Source organism: Canis aureus, chromosome 6 (assembly GCF_053574225.1).
Source record: "Canis aureus isolate CA01 chromosome 6, VMU_Caureus_v.1.0, whole genome shotgun sequence".
Classification (NCBI taxonomy): Eukaryota; Metazoa; Chordata; class Mammalia; order Carnivora; family Canidae; genus Canis; species Canis aureus.
The window spans coordinates 69,359,183-69,383,965 of NC_135616.1; the positions used below are offsets into that span (position 1 = coordinate 69,359,183).

General features: G+C 43.3%; 1 long non-coding RNA gene across 17 annotated transcripts in view; it reads right to left on the bottom strand.

The window, feature by feature from the left end:
• Window positions 1–7,891: 7,891 nt before the first annotated feature.
• The window catches only part of LOC144316324 (uncharacterized), a 34,910-nt gene continuing 18,018 nt past the window's right edge, over window positions 7,892–24,783 (bottom strand). For 3 of the 17 annotated variants that reach the window (XR_013382198.1, XR_013382200.1, XR_013382197.1), the window contains 5 exons: window positions 19,108–19,285; window positions 16,261–16,361; window positions 14,420–14,489; window positions 12,506–12,663; window positions 7,892–8,248 (listed from right to left, as the gene is read on the bottom strand). This is a non-coding gene — a long non-coding RNA (uncharacterized LOC144316324). The other 14 variants (XR_013382202.1, XR_013382201.1, XR_013382210.1 and 11 more) reach the window with 12 other exon arrangements.

The window sequence follows — 24,783 nt, forward strand, 5'->3', positions numbered from 1 at the left end:
CTTCTTTAAAAAGATGCCTCAGGATGATAATATGGTTATGCAATGGAATGAATCTCTGCTTCCAATTAGAATTCCAATCATGAAGGAAGAAGAATTAGGAGATATTTTAGAAGGCTATATGTTTTTTGGGTGGGTGGGAGGGGAGTTTTGAGAAAATGAAGACTGTTCTGTCCTCAAACCACATCAAGAAGATGGATCCATCTATGCAAAGACTACACTAGTATTATCATCCCTTCACACACGCAACAAATATACACAAGATGTAGTTGCAAAGGCGTTTCATGCATATTATCTTTTTGCCATCCTCAAAATAAGTAAGCGAGGTTCCTTATTCTTACTTTAGAAAAAAGGAGGCCAAGTCTCAGATGGCTAGCTGCCTGTCCAAGGACACCTAGCCAGTAGAGCAGGAGAAGATGTCTGTAAATTCTGAGTCCTCTCAGAAGGTCTCTACTCATTGCCTTGTAACATAATTTCCTTTCCGTGTTGTTCCTCTGACAGTGTGAAGCATGGTGATAAGAATTCTATATTAACAAAGGGAAATAGTTATGAATTCTGGTATACTGGGGAGGGGATCATCTTTTCATCAAAATAGAACAATTTTATTATAGACTTGAATGCTGATGCTCTGTTTTAAAAAAGGGGTGGGGGGACTTTTTATGTTTCGGAATTTCTGATACTTTGTCCCAGTCCTGGTCTCCCCACTGACTTCCTATTCTCTCTGCCCATCTTCTAGTCCATTACTGAATCTTTCTTTCCTCCTTCATTCTTAGTCTCCTTCCCTCCTTCACCCACTCCTTCCTTTCTTCCCTTCTTCCTTCCTTCCCTATTTTTTCCTTCATTTCTCACTTAATTGTTGGACAAAGTGGAGTAAAGGTAGAAATACTTTCTTGGCTCTAAGTTCTTTGGTCTCATCCTTATAGAATGATCCCAATTACTTGTGTTTATCCATAGAGACTCAACCTCAGGCTAGTAGGTTTGTTCCCTCCATCATCATCATCATCATCATCATCATCATCATCATGTCAATTTTATTAAGCACCTACTATATGGCATACAGTGTGATGATGGCTTTACATTTATGGTATCACTCAAATCCTGAAACACAGAATGAGGTATTCCACGCATTGTACAGATAAGAAAACTAAATCTGAGTAATTTATCCAAAAGCGCATAGTTTGTAAGTATAGAACTAGGTTCTAAAATCATGGATGATTTCAAAACGTGTTTTAACCACTCTATCAGCTGTTGACATTACACACATATCTAGGTATCCTCATCCCTGGCAGATATCGCTAATCATTCATGATAGCTTTACTACCGAGCCCAGAGTCTTTCTTAATCCAGCCCTTCAGGCTACCCCTAGCACGTGTTTAGAGTTGGCATGGAGATAAAACTATTCTCATCGCTGGTTTTATCTCAACAAAGTATTTCTGATCTGCAGGGCTAGAGACCTCATGATTTTGTTTTGGGTTTATTTTCTTGTTTTATAAAGTTGTCATAGTCCTGGTATTCCCAGAGCAGACCTCCTGACAGCTCCAAACATTCTCTCCTTCATTTTCAGACTTAACCGCTCCCCTTTCTATTCTGAAAGCCTATGAGGCTTCCAGGCACCTTCCCCTTCCTCCAGCTGTAATCAGACCACTTAGGATCCATGGGTCAAAACCCAAAGCTACTTGGCAATCATCCACAGCCAAGTTGATGTAACTCTCTCTGTAAAAAGAGGTCCAATGCATAGGGGTTTTGACGCAACCTCTGACAATGCTACATCATTATGTACCAGGTTTGGGTTCCTAGATCATTAAAGAGAAACAGACGGTCAAATATATTTGACTGGTTTCAAGGATGAGGCATAGGACATCACACACAAGTGTAATGTTTTGCACTGGACCACATCTAAATGAACAGCTTCACTTTTTAAATATTTTTTATTTCCATAAAGTATGTCAAGGATTAGTAATTATTTCCTCCATGCTAGTATCTCAAGGCCCTGGGGGGACATGGGAGAGGGAGGAGGAGAGAAACCCATCACTAGATGGTATCAGGAAGTTTCCGTAGGAAGCATGGTGCTGACTAGCTAGGAAAACGGTAGGGAAGAAGGCGACTGACTGCTCTGTGAGGACCCTGTGAGCAGAGGAAGGCACACAACAGTGAATGTTGGGTTGGTAGAGGCTGCTCTGGTGCTAAAGTGGTATTTGCTTTTCAGTATAGAACAACTTCAGTATTTTCCCTGCACACATTAAAAAAGAAAGGGCGAGGCCAGCGGCAGGAATCTGCAGGACTGTCACTTGCATCTTTGGAAGCCAGTGCTCACCCCTCCCTGCTGGGAAGCCCCATCTACTTTTCACTCTCAGGCTTTTCCATTTGCTGAGCGCTGTTCCGGGCTCTCATCACTGAGTCTCCATCCAGCTGTTCGACACACTTGCTGTGCGACTTTTGACAAGTGAGAAGTCCTCCAAATCTCAGCAGGCTCAGTACTATAAGGGTTTATCCTTAACCCTCTTTGGAAATTGGAATCCTCCAGAGAACTTTTAAAAATATAGGTGTCTCTAAACCAACCTCTGCATATTGGCCTCAGGTATTGTGGGAAGGAGCTCAGGGAGGCATCAATATCTTTACAGGGGTTCTAGGGGGAGTCAAAACCACTGGACTGTGCAATCTTAAGGTCTCTTGTGGCCCTGACCAAGTCCATGTCTCTAAGGTTCCAAGCAGGGAGCAGGGTTCATCAGCGAGCTAACGCTGGTGGACCGAGCTCTAACCCATCCAGGGAGGGGCCGTTAGGTCATGGGGGTTGGGTTGGAAAGCTCAGAGCTGCCAGTCCTTAGGAAAGAGCAGAATGCAAGACCACCCCCTCCTTGTGGAGTTTGCAGTGTTTATCTAGCTGTCCGCATCAAGTGGGTGCTCAAAGTATTAGAAAGTCAGTGAAAGTGAGCTGGTAATTAGCTGAGTGGCTGCTCTGGGAGAGGTCATTTCAACCCCTCCACGACAGCAGAGCTTCCTCTTCTCCGCAGCAGAGTAGCGGTCGCAGCCTTGTAGCAGCGGCCTGAGCTGTTTTCCTCCCCGCCAGCCCTAACAACAAAAAGGAACTTCTCAAGGAAACTCTCCAGTGGAATTCAAAAGGAACAATAGACTCAGATTTGATTTGTTTAATTCTGAAATCAAGGTCACTGAAAAGTACTACAGCTCTTATCTGTGTGGTTTGGGTGGATTTTGTTTTGTTTTGTTTTGTTGTTTTTCTGTTGTTTTTGGTTGTTTTTTTTCTCTTTCTTTCTTTCTTTTTTTTTTTTTTTACAACATCCTTCTTTTCATTTGCTGGTCCTGTCATCTCCAGAACTGTGTCTGTTACTGATCCTGCCTGTATTCAAAGCTGTTATTAAGTGGAGTCTTTTAGATTTTAGAGAAATGATAATGGTTCCAAAGATGACAGAAAGTGGCAGCTGGTGACAAAAAAACCCCTTGATAAGACGACAACAGTAAATCAAACTACCGCCACTTTTTCGTTTCATGTTTGTTAATACCACCTCGCCTTTTGAAGTTTAAAGCAAGGTTCAAAAAAGCCAGGTGCTGAATCATAATATTAAAGCAAGGAAGGAGCTCCATGAAAGCGAGGAGATCTGAGGGGGGAAAGCAACAAACACAGCTTTCAACTGCCTTTTGTCGGCCTTTCTGCAGATGTCACCAGTGGTTATCCCAGCAGAGGGTTCGGCTTGTAGCAGCGCCTCTGGCTGATTCCCGCTCTGCGTTTCAAGTGTCAATCAAAAAGGAAGGACGCAGCTTAGGTCCTGGTCATTGTCCTGTGAAAAGAGCCAAGCATTTAACATTGATTTAGCTCCCTCAATATACAAAGATAGAGCCAGCTTTGTGCATCGAAAAGGGCCTTTGGCAAGGTTGCTTGTAGAGCAATTCCATTGCATCCGATGCGCCTTGGTTTAGCTGTCACACTGCGGTGTCTGGAGCCCTCTGAAAAGTTATTCAGGATTGAGTGAGCAAATTAAAAAGAAATAACAAATTCCCCGCAAGAGCAGTGCTGGTTGTGGAAAAGGCCCGTTAGTGTCTCTGGGTCTTGAGAACATTTTAAACAATAACAATAAATATCCAGCACTTTGGAAATGGCAAGTTGGAGCAAGCAAGAGAGGAAACCAGACGCGACCCGAGAACCCTGATGGGCCCTCAGAGGGGGCAGCTGGGCTCACAACGTTCATTCTTCCAAATTCATTCTAGATTGTTTGCATCCCGTGCAGCCTTCCAGGCTGCAAGTTCAGACAGGTTTTTGTTGCACCTTACCTTTATTTATGTATCCATTTCCTGGGAGCAGACTCCAATTTGGCCAAACTGGGTGGGTAGGGGTGCGGAGAGGGACACAATTATAACAACAGAACAACAGCCGAGATTTACTAGATGCCTAGTGGCTGCTGTTGCTCTTTTTCTTTTTTCTTTTCTTTTCTTTTCTTTTCTTTTCTTTTCTTTTCTTTTCTTTTCTTTTCTTTTCTTTTCTTTTCTTTCTTTTCTTTTCTTTTCTTTTCTTCTTTTCTTTTCTTTTCTTCTTTTCTTCTTTTCTTTTCTTTTTCTTTCTTTTCTTTTCTTTTAATTCATTAGGTGAGTAATTATTTTCTGGACTAGAGTTGGCACACACTGCTACATTAGTTTCAGGTGCACGACATAGGGGTTGGATAAGTCTATACATGATGCTGCATTCACCACAGGTGTAGCTACCAACCGTCACCGCATTGTGGACCGGACTGCATTCCGGACCATATTCCCTCTAATCTCTATACTCATTTTTCTCTTCCTCCTCTTCGTTCTTCTTTTTGCCTTTGTTTTCCGACATAATATGTGATTACAGGATTATATTCTGGCTTGGGTTTTTACTTTTTTGACTGCTTGGTCCGGTGCCATGTGGACCCAGACGGTCCCAGGTATGGTTACATTTCTCATCTTGCAAATCTTCTCCTGATCACTTAAGAGTCAAGCTCCCTGAAACTTCCTAAAGTGCAGGTCTTGGGATACTTGGTGGTTTAATGTCTGTGATTGATGCTTCTTTGAGCATCCGGGTGCTCTCCTTCATTTTCCAGCTTTCTCTGCAGGTAGATTGGAGTCCTGGGATGAGTTTGAGCTCATGGAAACGTGAACAAAGTGGTGTATCACTTCTGCTTTGAGATACTAATAATCAGTATACCTCATCTACCCTTTTTTTTTTAAAAATGATTTATTAATTTGAGAGAGAGAGAGAGAAAGAAAGAAGTGAGTAGGGGGAGGGGTGAGAGATTATCCTAAGCAGACTCCCTTACTGAGCACAGAGCTGATGTGGGGCTCAATCCCACAACCCTGAGACCATGACCTGAGCCGAAAGCCAGAGTCGGATGCTTCACGGACTGAGCCACCCACGTGCCCCTCATCTATTCTTTCTGCCCCTTGAAAGGCTGCATGTTGAGATAGCAGAGCCCTAAAATAGAAGCAACTCTTATCCCTGAGTAAAGGCAAGTGACCCTGGAGAGTCACCTGCCCCAGTGGATTTCTCATGAGCAAGAAGAAATAAGCCTTTTTTTTTTTTTTTTTTTTTTTAGTTAAACCACTAAAGTAGAGTCTCACCCGTCATGTCTGATATACTCAGTTTAGCCAGAAGAATCCTGATTAGGCACTCATCGAAAAGGGGTGGTTCTGAAATTTTGGCTAGACATAGAGCTTTTCCCAGTAGCTGATCTTACTTGTGCAAACATTGCCAGATGATAGATGGAAACACAACAACACAAAAATGGTTCACTTTCCAGTTAGTCAAAGTTCTGAGTCCTTCATGATGAATAGTCTGTCATACCGAGGGATCCCCTCTTCATTTATGCCCACCCATACCCTCAATTCCTTTGCCAAATTGTCCTTTAGCTGCATCTGCCTGTCAACGTCTTGACTAAGGATAAACCAAACCATCTGCCTTTTTCACTCTTGAACCCAGTGTGACTTACAGGAAACAAATCAACCACGCTGATGAGTGTCACTGCTGATATTTGGTCTCCAGTCTCAGCTGCTCCTCAATGCCAGTTGGCAGTTTCATCACATGCCCTTAGTTTCATCTATGGTCCTCTTAGCAGATTATAATCCTTTCATTTTCACAGCAAAACAACAAGGGTAATTGACATGGTTTCCCTAAAATTTCCACCCACCCCTCACAGGCTTTTGTATTCCTCTCTCCACTGTCTCAAAAGATTCCTCCTTCTATCCAAGGACAAGCAACACACCCGTCTTCCAGAACCCATCTCCTAGGACTCTGCTCTATGAATTACCTCTTCTATTGCTGGCATTTCCTACTCCAATGGCCCCATCTTGCCAGCATAGAAACCAAGCCCTCTCTACATGTTTTTGGATTGAATGACCTTCACCCATATTTCTCCTTTGTCTCATTCCTTGGCTTTTCCCAGACCCACATAATCTGTTTTCTGTCTTCTCTGTTTCAACCAAAGACCTCCATATTACTGCACAAGAACATTTAGATAGTTGTCTTGCCTACACCTGTCTGTTCCATGGAGACCTTTCACCTAATGCCCTCTCCCCGCTTTCTCCACCCTTTGCTCCCATCGTGCTATTTTCTCCCAGCTTCCCACCCTTTTCTCTGGCATCTCTTTTGCAGTTTCTTTTGCTATATTCCTGTCCCTCTGAATGCCAGCCCTCTCTGAATGCCATCACTTGAGCTCTGACTGTGGCCCTTTTTCTTTTCCAATGTATGGTTTTTGATATAGCTTTTATGATGCTGCCTGGAATCTGGGAAAGAATTGGGCTAAAAAAACTCAAAGTAATCTATTTGCTAATGGAAGAGTCGTTTTGGCCCAGATTATGGCTCTGTAATAGACTAGTAATTCCCCCAATACAATTGGATTTTAATTTTCCAAATATGTGACTCAGATTGCACCAATGACTGGATCTCCATCTATTTTTATCTCTGCATAGAGCTTCTATAGGTAAAGTGTCTTAGGTTTGGGACATCCCTTGTGCTATCTTGTGGTGATAGGGGACAGTGGGCCAACCGGTTATTGCTTCTTGCCCCAATGCATTGAAAAATGCACTTGTTCACCTGTGAACTTCTGAACTTAAGTACCTACCTCAGGATCAAGCTCTATTTCTATGAGAAATAAAACCATATACCTTTTTTTTTCGCTTTGTTCCAAAGATGTATCTCTAAAGAGTAGCTTGCTTGACTGTCCTTTCTGCTTTACATCTTTTGAATGGAAAAATTATTTCCTGCTATCTATCTATTATCTATCTATCTATCTATCTATCTATCTATCTATCTATCTACCTATCTACTATCTAAAGTAGGATCCACATGCAACATGGGGCTTGAACTCATGCCCCTGAGATTGAGAGTCTCATGTCCTACCAAGTGAGCCAGCTAGGTGCCCCCCAAATTCTCTACTGCTTTTTAATGCTTACTAACATTACTCAATAGTTTTACATGTGAATGTTTTGCTTCAATTTGACTTTAAACTCCTTGAGTCAGAGAGTATGTTCTCTGTTCCTTATAGCCTTATGCCCCATTCCTAGACACCCTCATGGACATATACCCATACTTACAATAAGACCTTATATTAAGGACATAGAGACAATCTCTTCTTCAATCCTTTCCTTCTTACTCTAGACACAAAATGCTTCTTTACTATAAGGATAATCTGATGCCTTTCTTTCTTTTTCTTTCCATCTTTCTTTCTTTCTTTCTTTCTTTCTTTCTTTCTTTCTTTCTTTCTTTCATTCTAGAGAGCATGCATGAGCCAGGGGGTGGGGGTGAGGGGCAGAAGGAGAGGAAGAGAGAGAATCTTAAGCAGGCTCCACGCCCAGTGTGGAGCCCAACATGGGGCTTGATCTCACAATCCTGAGATCATGACCTGAACTGAAATCAAGAGTCAGACGCTTAATCGACTGAGCCACCCCGGTGCCCCTGATGCCTTTATTCTTGAAGAAAATAAGCATGTTCGTTCTTTCAGAAGCTGAACTTCTCTGGGTGTCCCCATGTAGCAACTGGTTCAAGCCTTTTGACTGAAACTGTTAGTCTGGTATAGCAAGTCATCAACTTGAAGTGATTGATTCTTGTGGGTTACATACAAACACACACTGGTTTTGTGACTTCCTCCCAGCTTCCTAGCCATGATGACAACTCAGCTTTGAGTCTTACGCTGTGATTCATCTTCAAGCTTTTACTAAGTTGTTAAACCACCACAGACAGCAAAGGCAGTAAGTCTGCAGTCTGAAAAAGGTGAAGTCACAGGACCTTAAAAGGCAAAGAAAGAAAACTACTATGATTCCACAGACAAGCCAAGGATAATGTCATATACCACACAACTTTGTTTATCCTGCCTGTGTATGTCAGCTCTGAGGACTGGGGGCCAGGCAATCAGGAGGGTGAGAGAGACTTGTTTGGGACAGGAACCATCTACACATTGAATTTATTAAAGATTTAAGGGGCCCTTTGGGACTTTCCATCCAAAGACTATTGTCTCCCTCCAGCTGCTTGGTTGCTGTGCCTGCTTGGGGCACTCAGGGCCACAGTATAATGAAAATCTGATTTTATCACATCCCCGACCTTCAGTTACAACTTCTCACCCTCCAGTGGGTTCCTGAAAGGGGGAATATTTATTGCAATTTTTAACAGCAATTGAGACCTATCCCTATCCTCCATACTCTTTCCTCAAGTGTCTGGGGTACGACCTCTGAGTTTCCAAAGAATCATAGATCAAGAAGGGAATGGAGGTCACCACTCTCTTGATCCCTCCAAACAAACCCTGGAGGGCTAGGGAAAGTGCCTGGAGCCTCCAGACCCCCCAAAACGGTGTTAAAACTCAATGTGGAATGAGTGGGGGCAGCCCCACAGGGACAGTCTCGCTATGGGTCTCTCAGCAACTGGAGACTGAATCTAACCCTGCATCTTTCCCTTAGGACAACGATCCCTTTGCTCAGAAGACACCAAGTCACAGCAAAGCCACTGCTTGCCCTTCTCATTGTTCACCCTCCGTCGGTCTGTTTTTGTCTGAGCCATGCTTCATGGATCTCTGCTGCTGGGAGAGCTCACTTCACTCTGTGTCTCCAGCATGTATTGGTCTTGTGCCTCTTTGACTCATGAACAACCAGGAAGTTTGTGTTTACCTTCTGTCACCCAAATAGCCAAAGGAAAGTGAAAGATAGACAAAGAGAGAATGAGAGAGAGAGAGAGAGAGAGAAGAAAACAAACAAAAAGAATAAGATCACATAGTTGGAGTTTTGTAAATTAAAAAAAATCTTCCTCTAGCATTCTGACTGAATCCAATTTTTAGTGTCCTTTGAAAGGATATTTGATGTGTGGGTGGAGAAGCAGAGTGTGGAGTGGAAAAGAGAAAACTGCATTTCAGTACAAGCCTGTGTGGGCTGTGTCCACTAGTATCAAGACCTGGCCTTGCAGTTACTTGATCTATTGCAATTCATCAGACAGTCAAAATTGGTATGAAATTCTGCATTCCACCTGGTCTGGAATAAACTAGCCACCAGGGAAGTGGGCAAACCAAATATTTCCATTCTGCTTCCATCTGGCCTTTGCTGTATCAATAGCAGACACAGATATGTCACTGAGACAGTTTGATTCAAATTCTTGGATGGCTTCTTCCACACCCCACCTCTGAGAATCAATTAAAATGAAGACTCTGGAGCTGCCATCCTGGCTTTTCAGGGAGCAGCAGTGGCACAGGGTTCCAGCTGGGACTGTGGGTTCGGATGGCCTGGGAGTAGCCCTGGCTCCAGGGCCCACTAGCTGAGTGGTCTGGGGCAATCTTCACCCACGTACCTCAGCAACCTCAGCAGTAGAAGGACAATAGTGGTGGTGATGCACCTGCCTCACATGCTGTTGTGCTGATTAACTTAGATGATACACACAGAAAGCACTTGAAACAGTAACCGGTGCATACTGAATGGGCATTTGATATAACCATTACCACTATTTTACAGCAGCTTATAATAAAAGCACTCCATTCTCAATAAACAACTATTTCATTTGGGAGATTGAGAAGGGCAATTAGTATATGATTTAAAAAAAAATGTCAAGCAGGTTTGCTGTATAAAATAGGGGAGATGGAGATCAGAGAAGAAAATTAAATTATTAAGTTCACCTATAATCTCATTGCCCAGAGATAACTCATGTCAATATCTGGGTACTATATATATATATATATATATATTGCAATCCATCAGAGCAGTCAAAATTGGTATGAAATTCTTCTGCATTCCACCTGGTCCAGAGTAAACTAGCCACCAGGGAAGTGGGCAGACCAAATACTTCCGTTCTGCTTCCATCCGGCCTTTGCTGTATCAATAGCAGACACAGATATGTCACTGGGGCAGTTTGATTATATTATATTATATTATATTATATTATATTATATTATATTATATTATAAATATATATTTATATAGACTGCAAATATTTACATTTATGTTTATAAATACTTTTATTTTGTACACACACACAAATAAGATACATACATATACATATGTATCTTATCTCACAGGAACTATATAATACCTATTATTTGTTAGGACCTGTCCTTGTCATTTTAAGAAAGAGGGTACACTAAGAACACTGTTGGGGCCCCGATTTTCTCAACTCCCTTCTCTCAAGTCCTATTAGCAGTCCTCTCTGGCTACCCTAAATAAGACAGCTCCCCCCCCCAAGCCAAAAAACCTTCTGTCCCTTGGCCCTGCTTTATTTTATAAGAGGCACTCCTGTAGTTTGTCATCTTTCTTTCCCACAAGAGTCGCTTCAGTTACCACCACATGTCCTGCTCCTAGTCTCACACAGTCATGGTCCTGGCTCCCTGTGTACTTCTCCCTCCGCTACTCACACTTGCCTAGCTACTCTGGGACAGGTTTCCTTAGTCACCAGCTAATGCATTCCGAGGAAATGCAAACTCATGCTCATCCTCTCCCAAGCAAAGCATGAGAGAGAAGGTAACTGCTCATAAATGCACACAGGGAATAGTTCACAGTGAAGTGCAAATGATTCTTTAGTGCCTGTAATTTTCAAGTTTATTGTATAAGGTATATGATCTCCATCACCTGTGAACAGGTAAACACTTGGTTTATACTTCTGTTTCATCACTTGTTTGGGTCTCCCTTGTGTTTCCGGTGTTCTCTTTACCTGCCCATTATATCATCGATATGCCAGTCCATAGGGGCCAGCCTGGGAGCTCTTTCAGGGCCTTTCCCCAGATCTAGTACACAGCCTTCTTTCAGGAAAGAGCTGAGCAGAAGGGTGCATGGATGAGGGAACTGTACCCGCTCTTCCATTTTTGTTCTTAAATCACTGAGAATCAGTCCTCAGATGGCACCAAAGAGGACTGGAAATGGACGGAGAGTTGATGTTTGGGAGTCAGGAGTTAATTCCCTGACAAGTGACATCTGTCTTACGTCTAACCTCAAATCTCCTTCTCTCCAAGTAGAAAAAAGAGCTACTCTGTAATTGATTTACCATAGCCAAGGTTATAAAATATTAATTATGGTTCTTACTCTGATAACTTGCTGAAAGGACAATGAATTGTTTCTGGGAGATGAGAACCTGACGTCACTTCCACGGGGCACAGTGCAGGGGGTGCGGTTTGAAAGCCAAGATGTGTGTGTCTGGAGGAAGCGTATGCACGTCGAGAACATACAGAGTGAGAGAAAAATAGTGAGCAGCCCCTTGGAAAGTTTTACCCAAGAGGTGGGCTCGGGGAGTCATCCAGGGAAGTCATCCAGGGAACATCATGTGATGTTTGGGCTTCGTGTCAACCTGGCTAAGCTGAGTCCCCACTTATTTAACCAAATGTTAATACAGGCATTGCGGCGAAGGTATTCTTATAATGTGGTTAATATCTACAATCAGCTCACACTTTAAGTGAAGGAAATTACCTTCAATTATGTGGGGGTGGGCCTTACCTAATCAGTTGAAGGCTTTAAGAACTGAGATTTTTCTAGGGAGAAGAAATCCTACCTCGTGACTGCAGCATCAACTCCGGCCTGAGTCGCCAGCCTTCCCACCTGCCCTACCTATTTCGGACTTGGCAGCCCCCTCAATCATGTGAACCAACTCCCTAAAATAAATTCTGTTAATTCTGTTCCCCTGGAGAACCACGATTGCCACCGTTGGGAGGCAGGGGCTACTCAGAAGGAGAGTCAAGGTGGGGGACCGCCAAGGAAGAAGCAGAAAGAACTCAAAGACACTGCTGTCGCTTCTGTCAGAGAGGAAGGACATGCCAAGTAAAAGTGCATTTGAGACAGGCCTGGGATGCGATGTGAATAAAGAACAGTGCACTTGCCTCGAGACCAGAAACCACTTGGACCTCAGTGAGTGTCAGGATGGGTGTCATGGTCACCAGCATGGGCTTTACGCCTTCCCAAAGCTGTCCCGCTTGCCCTCCCAGTCGGCAAGGGCAGGGATTCACATGCCCACTTCACAGATCAGAAAATAAAGAGCCCCGGGGTATCCCAAGGCTGGGGCCTCGTGGACGCAACAGTGGAGTTTTACCTTGAGGAGACGGAATGATGCTTCAAGGCCGAGGTGAGGCAGGAGGCTGGCGCCAACCCCTTCGACATCCACCTTGGACCGAGATGGCTCTGCACGCCGAGAAAGGACATCCTGAACGTTAGAAATGATCTACCTGAGAATGGTCTCGAAGGCCGTCCCTGTGGATGAGGAGACATTTCGCAGGAGAACTGAAGCGGAAAGGCTTTGGAGGACAGAGTCTTTTCAAGGGGACGTTGAGTGGTGGCGACAAAAGTTACCCATTGGCAAAAACAGCTGGGGAGCCATCTGTCCGGGAGAAGCCTCGGGCCCGTTTCATTACCCCCTTTCCTGCATGTGTGAGAGGCCTGGCCGCCGTCGGGAGGCGGTTTATAGCACAGGGAACAGAAGGAAACCAGTTGGCCCTTGTATAACCTTGGCCTCATTAGCATCAACCCGAAGCCCACTGCACTATTGACTTCTAGTAAACATCCATCCAGCAAGAAGATTTCCCCGAGCCCTGCCTCAGGGGTGTTCAGACACCAGACAGGGCCTTGTCGCTTCTCCATCACCAGCTTTGTGACCCAGGAGTGGCTCCTCCCCACCCACAGCAATCCTGTGCTCAGAAACCACTCAGAAAGTTGGGGGGTGGGGGTAGGAAACCTCCCTGGTCCCCTCTCTGAAAAAGTCTCCCTTCACTCACTCCAAAGGGCCAAGCAAATAAACCCTAGAAAGGTGGTTGGGGAAGTGAAGTGTGCACAATTATATTTCCAACTGTTTTGCAAAGTTTTATTTCTGTACAGCAAGTGACACATTATCTTTCCGGAGGTCAGGGAATAATGCAGTCAGATTCTCGCAACATTGTGCGAGTTAATGTTTCTATTTGCCATTGTGTCCTGTGCAAAGAAAGGCAGCCGGTCACCTAGGGTTACCACAACACAGCACGGAGATGGTCCAATCCACCAGAAGTGCTTTGATAATGTTGGACACTATTGTGCCGACAGGCTCCTTCCTGGCCCACGCTGCATAATGGACCTCCGAGCGCTAAGGAGATAAATGATCCTATCCTTGGAGTGTCAGAGGTAGAGCTCTCCAGAAGCTGCATTCATAATTTCCTCGAACTTAAGGACTTCGATTTTTTAATAGTAATTGAAACATATAATTCAATAGAAGTGTCACTCTAATGTAATAATTGCCAAGGAAATTGAACCGCAAAGAAGTACCATAAATTGCAATTTACCTTTATTAGAGTACTTGGAGCTGGTAATGTTTTCTCATCAAGAAAGCCGCCCCCACCCCCAGATGTCTTCCCCTTCCATCTTTCGAATGTTCATCCTCATTCAGGCTGCCCTCTTCAGCAATACCTTCGCTTCGTCTTAGATTTCCAGTCGGTGGATTTGGCCCCTCTTAAAATGCTTATCATTGCAGAGTGTTTATATTAACTGCTCTGGTGAAAGCTTCATAATATAAACTTCAGTGAAACTCCATTGTCAAATGTCATCTTCCTCACAATCCACCCAAAACGTTTTCTTTGCTTTTGTGGATATAAGTGATATAATGGTCTTTGTGAATTTAAAGGGCCGTGTGAATAGCAGTTGTGATTCTGCACATCTTTTTAAAGATGAAAATGATCTTCTCCTAGGTCGTCTTCGAACACCACTGAACTAACTCCAGGACTTCGAGTAGCACAAAACAAGAAGCCTTAGTCGCCCTCCTCAGGAGGCGTTGCTTGGAGCCATCTGAATGATTATCATCATTATTCTTCCTAATTGTTGATAGGCAGTGAAGCACTTCATCTCCTAGCGCTGCGGGAATGCACAACCTGCTCACTTCCTATCCCACCCCCGCAATCACTGAGCCATTGTGTCCCCCTCCCGTTTGTGCCGGATTCTGACCCATTGTCATAACCTCCCTCTCCCCTTCTTCCACTCAACTTACCGTGATTTACTTGGAGGAAACATCTGGCCTGAGACTGACCCAAGACAGGAGGCTCTTTGGAACTTGATGCCTGGAAGTTTAGAAAGCAGGTGTCAGAACTCAGTCAGCACCCAGGCAGGACTCAGAAGTGTTATCATTCCCATGACTCCCGGAAGCCTATGGCAGGCTTCAGGTTTGATGAAATGAGAAAAACACAGAGGGGAGGGGATCCCTGGGTGGCTCAGTGGTTGAGCGCCTGCCTTCGGCCCAGGGCCTGATTCTGGAGTCCCAGGATCGATTCCCACATCAGGCTCCCTGCATGGAGCCTGCTTCTCTCTCTCTGTGTGTCTCTCATTAATAAATAAATAAAACCTTTTTTTAAAAAAGCACACAGAGGGGAGAGAGACTAAGCAACAAGGAAAGAATAGGGTGGGAGCAGCGAATAAAAGGAAGGGAAGAGAAGCCCTAGGGAGGAAAACAGGCTAACCGCACACCTCCTGGAGAAAGTCTATGACATAGAGTTAAATGGGGGATGGGGGGGGTGAGGTAAGATACAAAGTACATGCCATTATGACTATAACTATTAGAGTCTATATTTATGAAAGTAGAGAAGGGGAATAGAATTTGCCAAAATGATGGATGAGTATATATACGTATATATATAAACACACACTTGGAGCTGGTAATGTGTATATATATAGGTGGTCAGGATCATATATTATTTCTCCATTTTCTGGAATTTCTATTACGTACCATCTTTATAATAGGAAAGCAGGTACAAATGTGGTGTTAGGGAGCCGAATGTAGGGGCCCAGCCAGAGCCACCCTTTCAGGCCCTTGCAAGCCCAGCCCCAGCCTATGTTGTGTTGAAGTCCATGGGCCTGGAGCAGGGAAGGGCAGTTTGAAGTTTTACCCACAGCTGGGTGTTCTCTGCTGTCTCTGCTCAGAGCCTACCAGGCTTGAAGGATGAGCTGACTAAAAGTGGAAATTGGTGCTTTATGTAGGGATGTGCTCATCCCAAAGGACCAGTTTAGAATTCTTTCTAAAGCAGGAGCAGTGCATGGCAATAAGTGATTCTCTCTAGATGTTTGAATTCAGTTTTTCTTTAATGGAAATGTATTCTCATTATTTTTTCCTTTCTTCCTTCCTTCCTTCCTTCCTTCCTTCCTTTTTCTTTCTTTCTTTCTTTCTTTCTTTCTTTCTTTCTTTCTTTCTTTCTTTCTTTCTTTCTTTCTTTTCTTTCTTTCTTTCTTTCTTTCTTTCTTTCTTTCTTTCTTTCTTTCTTTCTTTCTTTCTTTCTTTCTTTTTCTTTCTTTCTTCAGCCATCCCCCATGGCAGCACATATACTGGAACTGGCACCAAAAGAAGTGAGTCTTCCTGCAAAGGATGGCATAAAAAGCCAGAAACATCCCATCGTAAATATGTACAAAATGTTCTGACGTCACCCAGACTTGAATTGTCACCCTCCTTTGGCAATCTAGTTAATCGTGCAGGGCCTCAGTCATCTCCATGGCTAAATGAGGGTCATTTATCCTGCTTCACCAGGTTGCTGTAAGAAGGTGTAGAGAGTGTAGCATGTGTCACCTACTTGGAGCATGGAAGCAGTCAACAGGTGGAGTTCCCACTTCCTTCCGACCCAAGGATTCCTGTTCATTCCTCTGCACTTCAGTGGACCTCCTCTACTTCAAAAGAACTTTGAATAACACTCTGGGAGGACCTTACCCATTATTAAGTGCATTTAGACATGCTACTGATTGAATCATGACCATAAAATGTTCCAACCAGATAGAACGACACACTTGTAAAACACACTTGCTTGACAAGTTCCTGTGTCTAAAGGCTGTGGCTGGAGAAATGCTCACTGGACTAGGAACAAGGAGTTCCAGGCGTAGGTCCAAATTGCCACAAACGTGTGGAGTGACTTTGGGCAATATGCTGCTTCTCACACCCTTAGTTTCCTCATCTGTAAAATGAGAAGAAATGGTCAAAAACAGGAATTTTAGCATATATTCATTTATCGTTTAATATCTATGTATTTACTTTAGAGAGAGGGACAGTGTGAGTGGGGGTGGGGGAGAGGGAGAAGGAGAGAGAGAGAATCCTCAAGCAGACTCCTCTCTGTGCAGGGAGCCCAACGTGGGGCTTAATCACATAGCTCTGAGATCATGACCTGAGTTGAAATCAAGAGTCAGATGCTCAACCAAGTGAGCCACCAAGGAGCCTTCAAAATCAAGAATCTTAAAACACGCTATAGCAATACTCATCTGTTCAAGTTCAGTCTTGGTCAAAACAGAGATTCTCTGGTTGTGGCAGTGAACGTCTGGTGACCCTCCCCTCCCCCAGCTCCACCATGTTGGTGGCTCTCACTCCCTGGTGGTTGACCTTGAGGCCTATCTTCAAGGCCACAGTGCTAAGCTGCAAGCGACAGATTTTCACACTCTCTTGAACCACTTAGCAACCTGCCCCATCCACAATACCACATATTTCTATTCCATTTTATTAACACCTAGTCACAAGACATGACTACCTATTTTTAAAAATATTGTCAATATGTGCAACACATATTGTCATATGGCTTTGTCCACTTCCATTTCTGGACATTGAAAGAATATTTAGCTTATATTTTGCTTTCCTGTGTCTGTCACTTTCTTTTCCCTCCTCTTCTTCTTCTGTTTTTTCCCTCATTGGCTTACTTTGTTTCCTTCCTGCCTTCTTCCAGAAGGAATCATCTTTCTTGCTGACACTCTCCTGAACCCCTCAGTTGACTCCCTTCTGGGGATTGCCTTGTGTACTTAAGAGTGAGGAGAGAGAGGGGCAGGAAAGTTAGCTGCTGGATGCCTGTCATTTGGGAACACTTTTCTCTCCCTCCTTCCCCGGTTGTTTTTCTCCGATTTATGTTCCAAGCCTTTCCCATCTTCCTCCAGACATCCCCTAAACCATCCCAAGGAACCATTGGTGGCAGCATTACCTTGAAGGCTTTTTAAAAATCCCAGTTCTCGAGTCTTATCCTCTATCTCCGAGGCATGAGTTGAGGAAATAGATGATAAACTTAACTCAAAGTGATTTTTCATATCCTTCAAATCTGAAAACGAACTACTTTTCAAATCGCTTTACCCATGCCCCCCATCTCCCAATCTCTTGCTCCTCGGCTTCTTTCCCCTCTGTTTTCATCCTAATTACCAGCTAACTGGTGGATGTCACTGCTACTTCAGCGCGCTCCCACTCTGGATCCCTAATCATGCCCATTGTGCTCCTCAAAGCTAAGTCAAGAATTGCTGCCTTTTTATTTCGCTCTCTCTATATATTGTAGAAGGAAGCAGGTCCTTGCCTCTTTTGTTGTCCCTACTTCTGGGCTGAGCTCCATTTGCTGGTGAACGGGGCTTATCTTCACTCCCCCCTCTAAATACTGTAACATTCAGCATCCTTTCATGTCTGTGCTTTTAAAGTAAATCTTTGGACAATTAAAGATATGAAATGGCTAAATAGAGTTTCTGCACACGTTGTTCTCTGCTTTTTAAAGGTTTAATCACACTTAATGGCTCTCTTCAAAACTTGAATTTTCCATTTTGGTGTTTTGACTCCATTGAAAGAGTTTACTAATATTCTTTCAAAAGTATTCTCTGCTCAAATGAGCTATTCAATAAAGTTTTATGCCATGCTATAGGATTTACGCTAAATGGAAAATAATTTAAAGGGAAATCAGAGTTGGGAATGCCATCCCTCTCTACAGGTTTTGTTAGTTAAACCGTAATTGTCAATATGGAGTCCATTAAAAGTTGGTATAAAGGAACAAGAATTATCATTTAGGTATAAGGGAGACTGTTTCAAGTGTCATCTTAATACCCTTTTTCCTTGAAGATAGTTTATTGCTCGGCCTTGTGATTCTATAAATAGAAACTTATGATAAATTCTTCTTCTTCCCTCCCTCCATCACATTTCCCTTCACCTCCCCTCTCTATTTTTTCTTCCTGAGGAGTAGTGAGCGAAGGATTAGGGAAAAGTAAAAGGAATCCATTTTATGACCAATCTTCTATTAAAGATCGTTTTAAACAAATCATCTTGACTCTTCCGAGTCATGGTCCTGCTAGGTTGTAGTTTGCTCTTACTTGTCACCGTCAGGAGTAGGAAGCCAGCTGGACACGGAGTCCCCCCTGGGTCATACTCACAGTCCAAATGATAGAGTTTGCCACTCGCAAGGGAAATTTAGTGGAAAATAAAAGCCAGTCCTCCCTGACAGCATCTTTACTAACCCCGAGACTCTCTGGTAGGCTGGGTAATATGGATATGCACATGACACTAATGAGGTACATCAACTCAGAGAAGGAAAATGAATGTTATGGATCCGTGACCTATAGGAATGACACCACTTCTCCCTAAGGCCTTCTTCTTTGCCTGCTTTCTCCTTTTCTTAATTCTTTCTTCTTACAGGTAAGCATGGAGTACTTGCAAAATGCCCAGTAGCATGCTGAGTACTAGAACAAGTTTGAGAAACTTGTGACCTGACCTTGAAATGCTAACAGTGGGCTAAAGGAGCAAGAAGTAATGTAGGTAATGGAAAGAAAAACAAAAGTCATGATCCATGATCTAGGAATTGTCAATCGCTTACTACCTGACCACTGAGAAAGCCTTTGACTTCTCTGCGATTCAGTACTTCTCTTTCATTAAGGGGGTTCTGAAGTCAAGTAATAGTCATTGCTATCTGAACGTACCTCATTATTTATTTATTGTTTTATGTCTCCTCTTCCTCCCTAGTGTGTAAACTCCATGAGAACAGGAACCTGTGCTGATTATTCTTCTCTGTATCCCGTGCCTAGAACAGACGCTGGGCTAGAGCAAATGCTCTATAAGTGTGCCCCTTGGAGATGTTGCAGGTTCAGTTCTAGACAACTGTAACACAGCAAAGAGTGCAATATAGTGAGTCCAGTAAATGTTTTGGTTTTCCAATGCATATAAAAGTTATGTTTACACTAATTTATTAAATGTATAATAACCGCATGTCCACGAATTGGACATACCTAAATTTGAAAATACTTTGTTACTAAAAAATGAATGCTAATCATCATCTGAGCTTTAAGTCAGTCGTAATTGTTTTGCTGGTGGAGGGTCTTGCCTCAATGTTACTGGCCACTGACTGATCGAGGGGACAATTGTTGAAGGCTAGGGTGGCTGTGGCAATTTCTTAAAATAAGATAATAATGAAGTTTGCTGTATCCATTGACTCTTGCTTTCATGAATGATTTCTCTGCAGCATTTTTGTTCCTTGTCTGATTAAGTTTTATCCTGATATTGCAGCCATTCACTCACAGTCGTCAGGCGTTAGTTCTCATTCTCGTTCTCTCGCTTTTTCTGCCACACCTTCTATTATTTCCTCCCCTGAAGTCTTGAACCCCTCAAAGTCATCCATGAGAGTTGGAATCACTTCCTCCAAACTCCCCTTAATCTAAAATGGTAAATCTTTTCCATAAAGTTTTCATTTTACTTTGCACAGATTAATTAGAGGACTCACTAGCTATGGCAGCTCTAGCCTTACAAAATGTATTTCTTAAATAATAGAACTTGAAAGTCAAAATTACTTCTTGATCCTCATGGGCTGCAGAATAAATGTTGTGTTAGCAGACTTGAAAACATAAATCTCATTGTACATCCCCATCGGAGCTCCTAGGTAACCAGGTGCATTGTCAATAAGCAATAATCTTTTGAAAGGAATCTTTTATTTTGAGCAGTAGGTCTCAACAGTGGGCTTAAAATATTCAGTAAATGATGATGTAAACAGATGTGCTGTCATCCAGGCTTTGTTTTTCCATTTCTAGAGAACAGATTTGGCATCATTCTTAAGGGCCCTAGGATTCTCAGAATGGTAAATGAGCATTGGCTTTAAGAGAAAGTCACCATCTGCGTTAGCCCCTAAGAAGAACATCAACTTATCCTTTGAAGCTGTAAAGCCAGGCATTTACTTCTGTCTCTAGCTAGAAAATACTGGATGGCATCTTTTTCCCCCCAAAAAGGCTGTTTCTTCTACATTGAAAATCTGTTGTTGAGTATAGCCACTTTCATTAATTCTCTTTAGCTAGATCTTCTGGATGACTTGCTATAGTTTCTACATCAGCACTTGCTGCTTCAACTTGCACTCGTATGTTACGGAGATGGTTTCTTTCCTTAAAACTTGTGAATCAATCTCTGGTGGCTTCAAATCTTCCTTCTGCAGCTTCCTCACCTCTCTTAGTCTGCATAGAATTGAAGAGAGTTAGGGCCTTGCTCTGGATTGCACTTTGGCTTAAGGGAATGCTGTGGCTGGTTAGATCTTCTCTCCAGACCTTTCGAATTTTCTCCATATCAGCAATGAGGCTGTTTCAATTTCTTATCATTTGTGTGTTCACTGGAGTAGCACTTTTAATTTCCTCCAAGAACTTGTCCTTTGCATTCACAACTTGGCTAACTGGCACAAGAGGCCAAGCTTTCAGCCTATCTTGGCTTTTGACATGCCTTCCTCACTAAGGTTAATCATTTCTAGCTTTTGATTTAAAGTGAGAAACATGTGACTCTTCCTTTTACTTCAACACTTAAAGGCCATTGTGGGGTTACTAACTGGCCTAATTTCAATATTGTGTCTCAGGGAATAGGAAGGCTTAAGGAGAGGGAGAGAGATGGAGGAACAGTTAGTTAATAGAGCCATCAGAACACACACATTTGTCTGCTAAGTTTGTTGTATCATATAGGCGCTGTTCATGGTGTCCCAAAACAATTACAAAAGTAACATCAAAGATCACTGGTCACATACCACCAAATATAATATAATAATATTGCAAATATTATTAATATTGCAAATATAATAATATTGCAAAAGCCTGAAGTATTATGGGAATTTCCAAAACGGGACCCAAAGTAAGCAAATGCTGTTGGAAAAATGGCTTTTTGAGGACCAAACTACTAAAGTCCAAGCATGTAGACTTGGTAAGATTTGCATTAGATGGAAGACAAGAGGAATATCATAAAAAGATAGTAACAGAATGAGCAAAATTATGTAAAGCAAGTTTTTCAAAAGTACTGAAAGAGGGGCACCTGGGTGGTTCAGTTTGTTAGGTATCTGACTCTTGATTTCAGCTCAGATCATGATCTCAGGGTTGTGGCATTGAGCCCCCCAGGCTCTCTTCTGGACAAGGAAACTACTTAAGATTCTCTCTCCCTCTCCCTCTGCTCCTTTCCCACTTCTCAATTGTGTTCTCTCTCTAGCTTTAAAGAAAAAAAAAAAGATACTGAAGAGACCAATTTGCACTCAGGGGTCATGGATTTGCTCTGGGAAAAGTTGATATGGGCTAGCTTCTGGAAAGTCTTACATGCCAATAGTAAGCCAGTGAGGAGATCAGGAAGGATTTTGATTAGGATGTTACTTCAAGGAAGTAATGTTTTAGGGAGATTAATCAGGCAGCAAAGTATGAGACTGAAGGTGGCAGAGAGATCAATCAAGAGAACACGAAACTAACTGAAGCATTCAGTGACAAAGCCCAAGTTACAATCATGGGAGTGGAATCTGAAGGAAAGGAGCCCTGACAAAGTAAGACTCCATGGAACTGAGATGCTGAGGAACTATGAAGAGATGAAGAAGAAAGCATTTAAGGTAGATGAAGACTAGAGTTCTGGTACAATCAGTAGAAATGGGGAAATGGGGAGGGAGGCCATTTTTGAGAAAAATATAGCAAACTTGTTTTCAGTTATTTTGAGGTGTTGGTGGAACACCTAGGTGGAAATGTCCAGCAGGCAGTGGAAAATGTAGGGCTGGGAAAAGTAATGTGGGTGAGAGCCAAAGATAACAAATGTGAAAGTCATTCCCTCTGAGGTAACAGAAAATCATGGGAGGAGATGGCTTCTTTGAAGAAGAGAAAGAAGAGCAGAGACCCAAGAGCGGAGCCCAAGTGAATGAGTCAGTTGATGGTGAAAAGAGGAGGATGAGGGATAGGTACAGACACTCAGGAAGGGGCAGGACCTAGAACCAAGCCAAGAGAGGGAAGACTGTAAGTCATTGTAGGCAAATGAGGTACAATATATGAAATGCTTAGCACCACAGCTAAGGCATGATATATAATGAGTATAGGGATCATGACAATGAAAATCCTTGTTAAGTATGAGGGAAGAGTCACTCATATCAGGTGCTATGGAGACATCAAGGAAAATGAAAATTTGGAAAGGCCTTTAGATCTGCCCATTAGGAGGTCACTGAGGAGAACAGGAGGGAGACAGAAAAGTTGTTCTCCATGCAAACCTATTCCCCAAGGTAATTTTATACATTTTCAGCCTTTCTGGAAGAGCACATGCTGGAAAAATCCTATGTTACTGTATCATCTCCAATACACATGGAATGTCACATGGGGAAGTCTTTATAAGCCATGTGATGGCAGCCTAGTTTGTGTTCTTGATTATGAGCAGGTCAACCATTCCTGATTAATTTTACCCAATAGAAGAGGAGAGACTGGTTTTCTGTCCCTGACACCTGACATCATCACTTCTTTGTTTTGCTATCTTCTAGAACCAAGCTCTCAAATAGCATGTGTTCAAGATTCAGGGGAGGATAAAGTAATAACATGTTAAACAAGGCTTTGTCAAGTCTCGAGCTTCTACAAATTTCTTTCCATTCCAGAAAGACATGTTAGGAGACCGGATCTCATTAGCTATGGAACTGATCTGACACTTAAATGTGCTAGGTTGCTGGCTGGCTGCTTGCTAACATTTTGGGTTGCATTTTAAAATATCCTATCTCCAACATACATTTCCCAATCTGTCTATTTAGACTTGTCCTTTAAAGGTGGCAAAGGCATGAATCTGCAAGAAGAGGTCAAGCTTAAAATACAGAAACTATACTGTGTCCCCACTCCTATCACCAATGGGTTTCAATTAATCCTAAAGAACAAATGGCTTACAACAAAAAATTGTAAAACCATGATTTCACTTTATAAGGTTTATCATACTGTCCCTAAAAGCTGGTGATAGGGATTGATTTCAAGTTTCTTAGGGCAGCTGACTTGGATTACCTGTTCTGATAAAGGTCAGGGCTGAGGTGGGAAAGGGGGTTGGGCATAGGTGTCTGAGTTTCATTCATTTGTTTAGTTAGGAAAGTTTCTTCAGTTCAACAAATAGCGAGAGTCTAGACAGGCTGTACTGGGGGCTGGGGATGCAGTGGTGAAAGCAGTAGCTTTGTCCTTAAAAGACTCTAATCCGTTGTCTGGACAGACTGGGGCAGATCATTACAAATCAGAGGGAAGTGCTGGGGCAGAGAAGAATTAGCAGTAGCAGTACCCTCACATCAGAGGAATCCCTAGCCCTGACCTCGCAAAGTCTTTATGAGGTGAGTTAAAGGGACTTTAGAAATGCAATTTCCCTTTTATCCTGAAGAGGGATTTGAGCAGAGATGCCTTGTCAGGGTCACTGCAAGAATGTTCTATCTTGGTCTCTCCGCTTTCCTATTCTCTCTTCTCTCAGGGGAAGTGAAGAAAATCCAGTCATTACCAGAGAAGCCTAACGAAGCTTCACTGTGCTTGTTAATACTTTCAGGCTAGCTCCCCCATCTAAACTAAACAGAGAACAGATTAAGACCTTCCCGGGGTTGGAATCCACCCAACTCCCTGGTGGGAACCTGGTGTATTGGAACTACGACTCCAACAGGGTGACAGTGGAGGAGGGTGTCCAGGGGCTGGTGGCTTAGAGCCTGTCACGGTGGCCTGGGGGCTTGCTGGAATGGACCAGAAGAAAGAAACGGAGAGCAGGGGCAAGAGGCATCCACTCCAGAGGGAACTTTCATGGGAGAAAGGGCCTACTTCTGACTGGCCTCTTGAGGAAAGCAAGAAAGTGGTAGGGAGTGACAGACCCGAAGTGACCAAGACTGGCATAAAGACACTCCCTCCACCTGTGATTTTCCACAGCCTTACAGACGGGCAAGCTTTTCAGCTTCAGGTTTGACTTGGGTCCCTCCCACTCTCCTGCTCCAACATGTGACCTTGGGAGGAACCAACGCTCTCCCATGCATCTAGGGTTGCAGCGTGCAAGGCTTTAGCACTGACTCCCCATTCCCTGCCGCCCCCCCCTGCTGTCAGAGGGACCCATACAGGGGTCCAGGAGAGCTTGGGCAATATTGAACCAGACCTTGTGCATTTGCTGGGGCTCCAGAGATGCTGGGAAAAGACAGGGATGGTCATTGGGGTCCTTTTGACTTGATCGCCCTTTCACTTTTCATTCCTCAAACTCTGATAGCAGAGACTGGCCCATAAGAGGATTTGACAGGCTGGCAAGCAGGCTGATCTTGGACCCTTGGGTCTTAGGGGAGGAGGTGCCCCAGAATGGGAAGGAGAAGGACAGGCAAGGCGGGAGTGCTGGAAATAAACCTCACCGGCAGCACT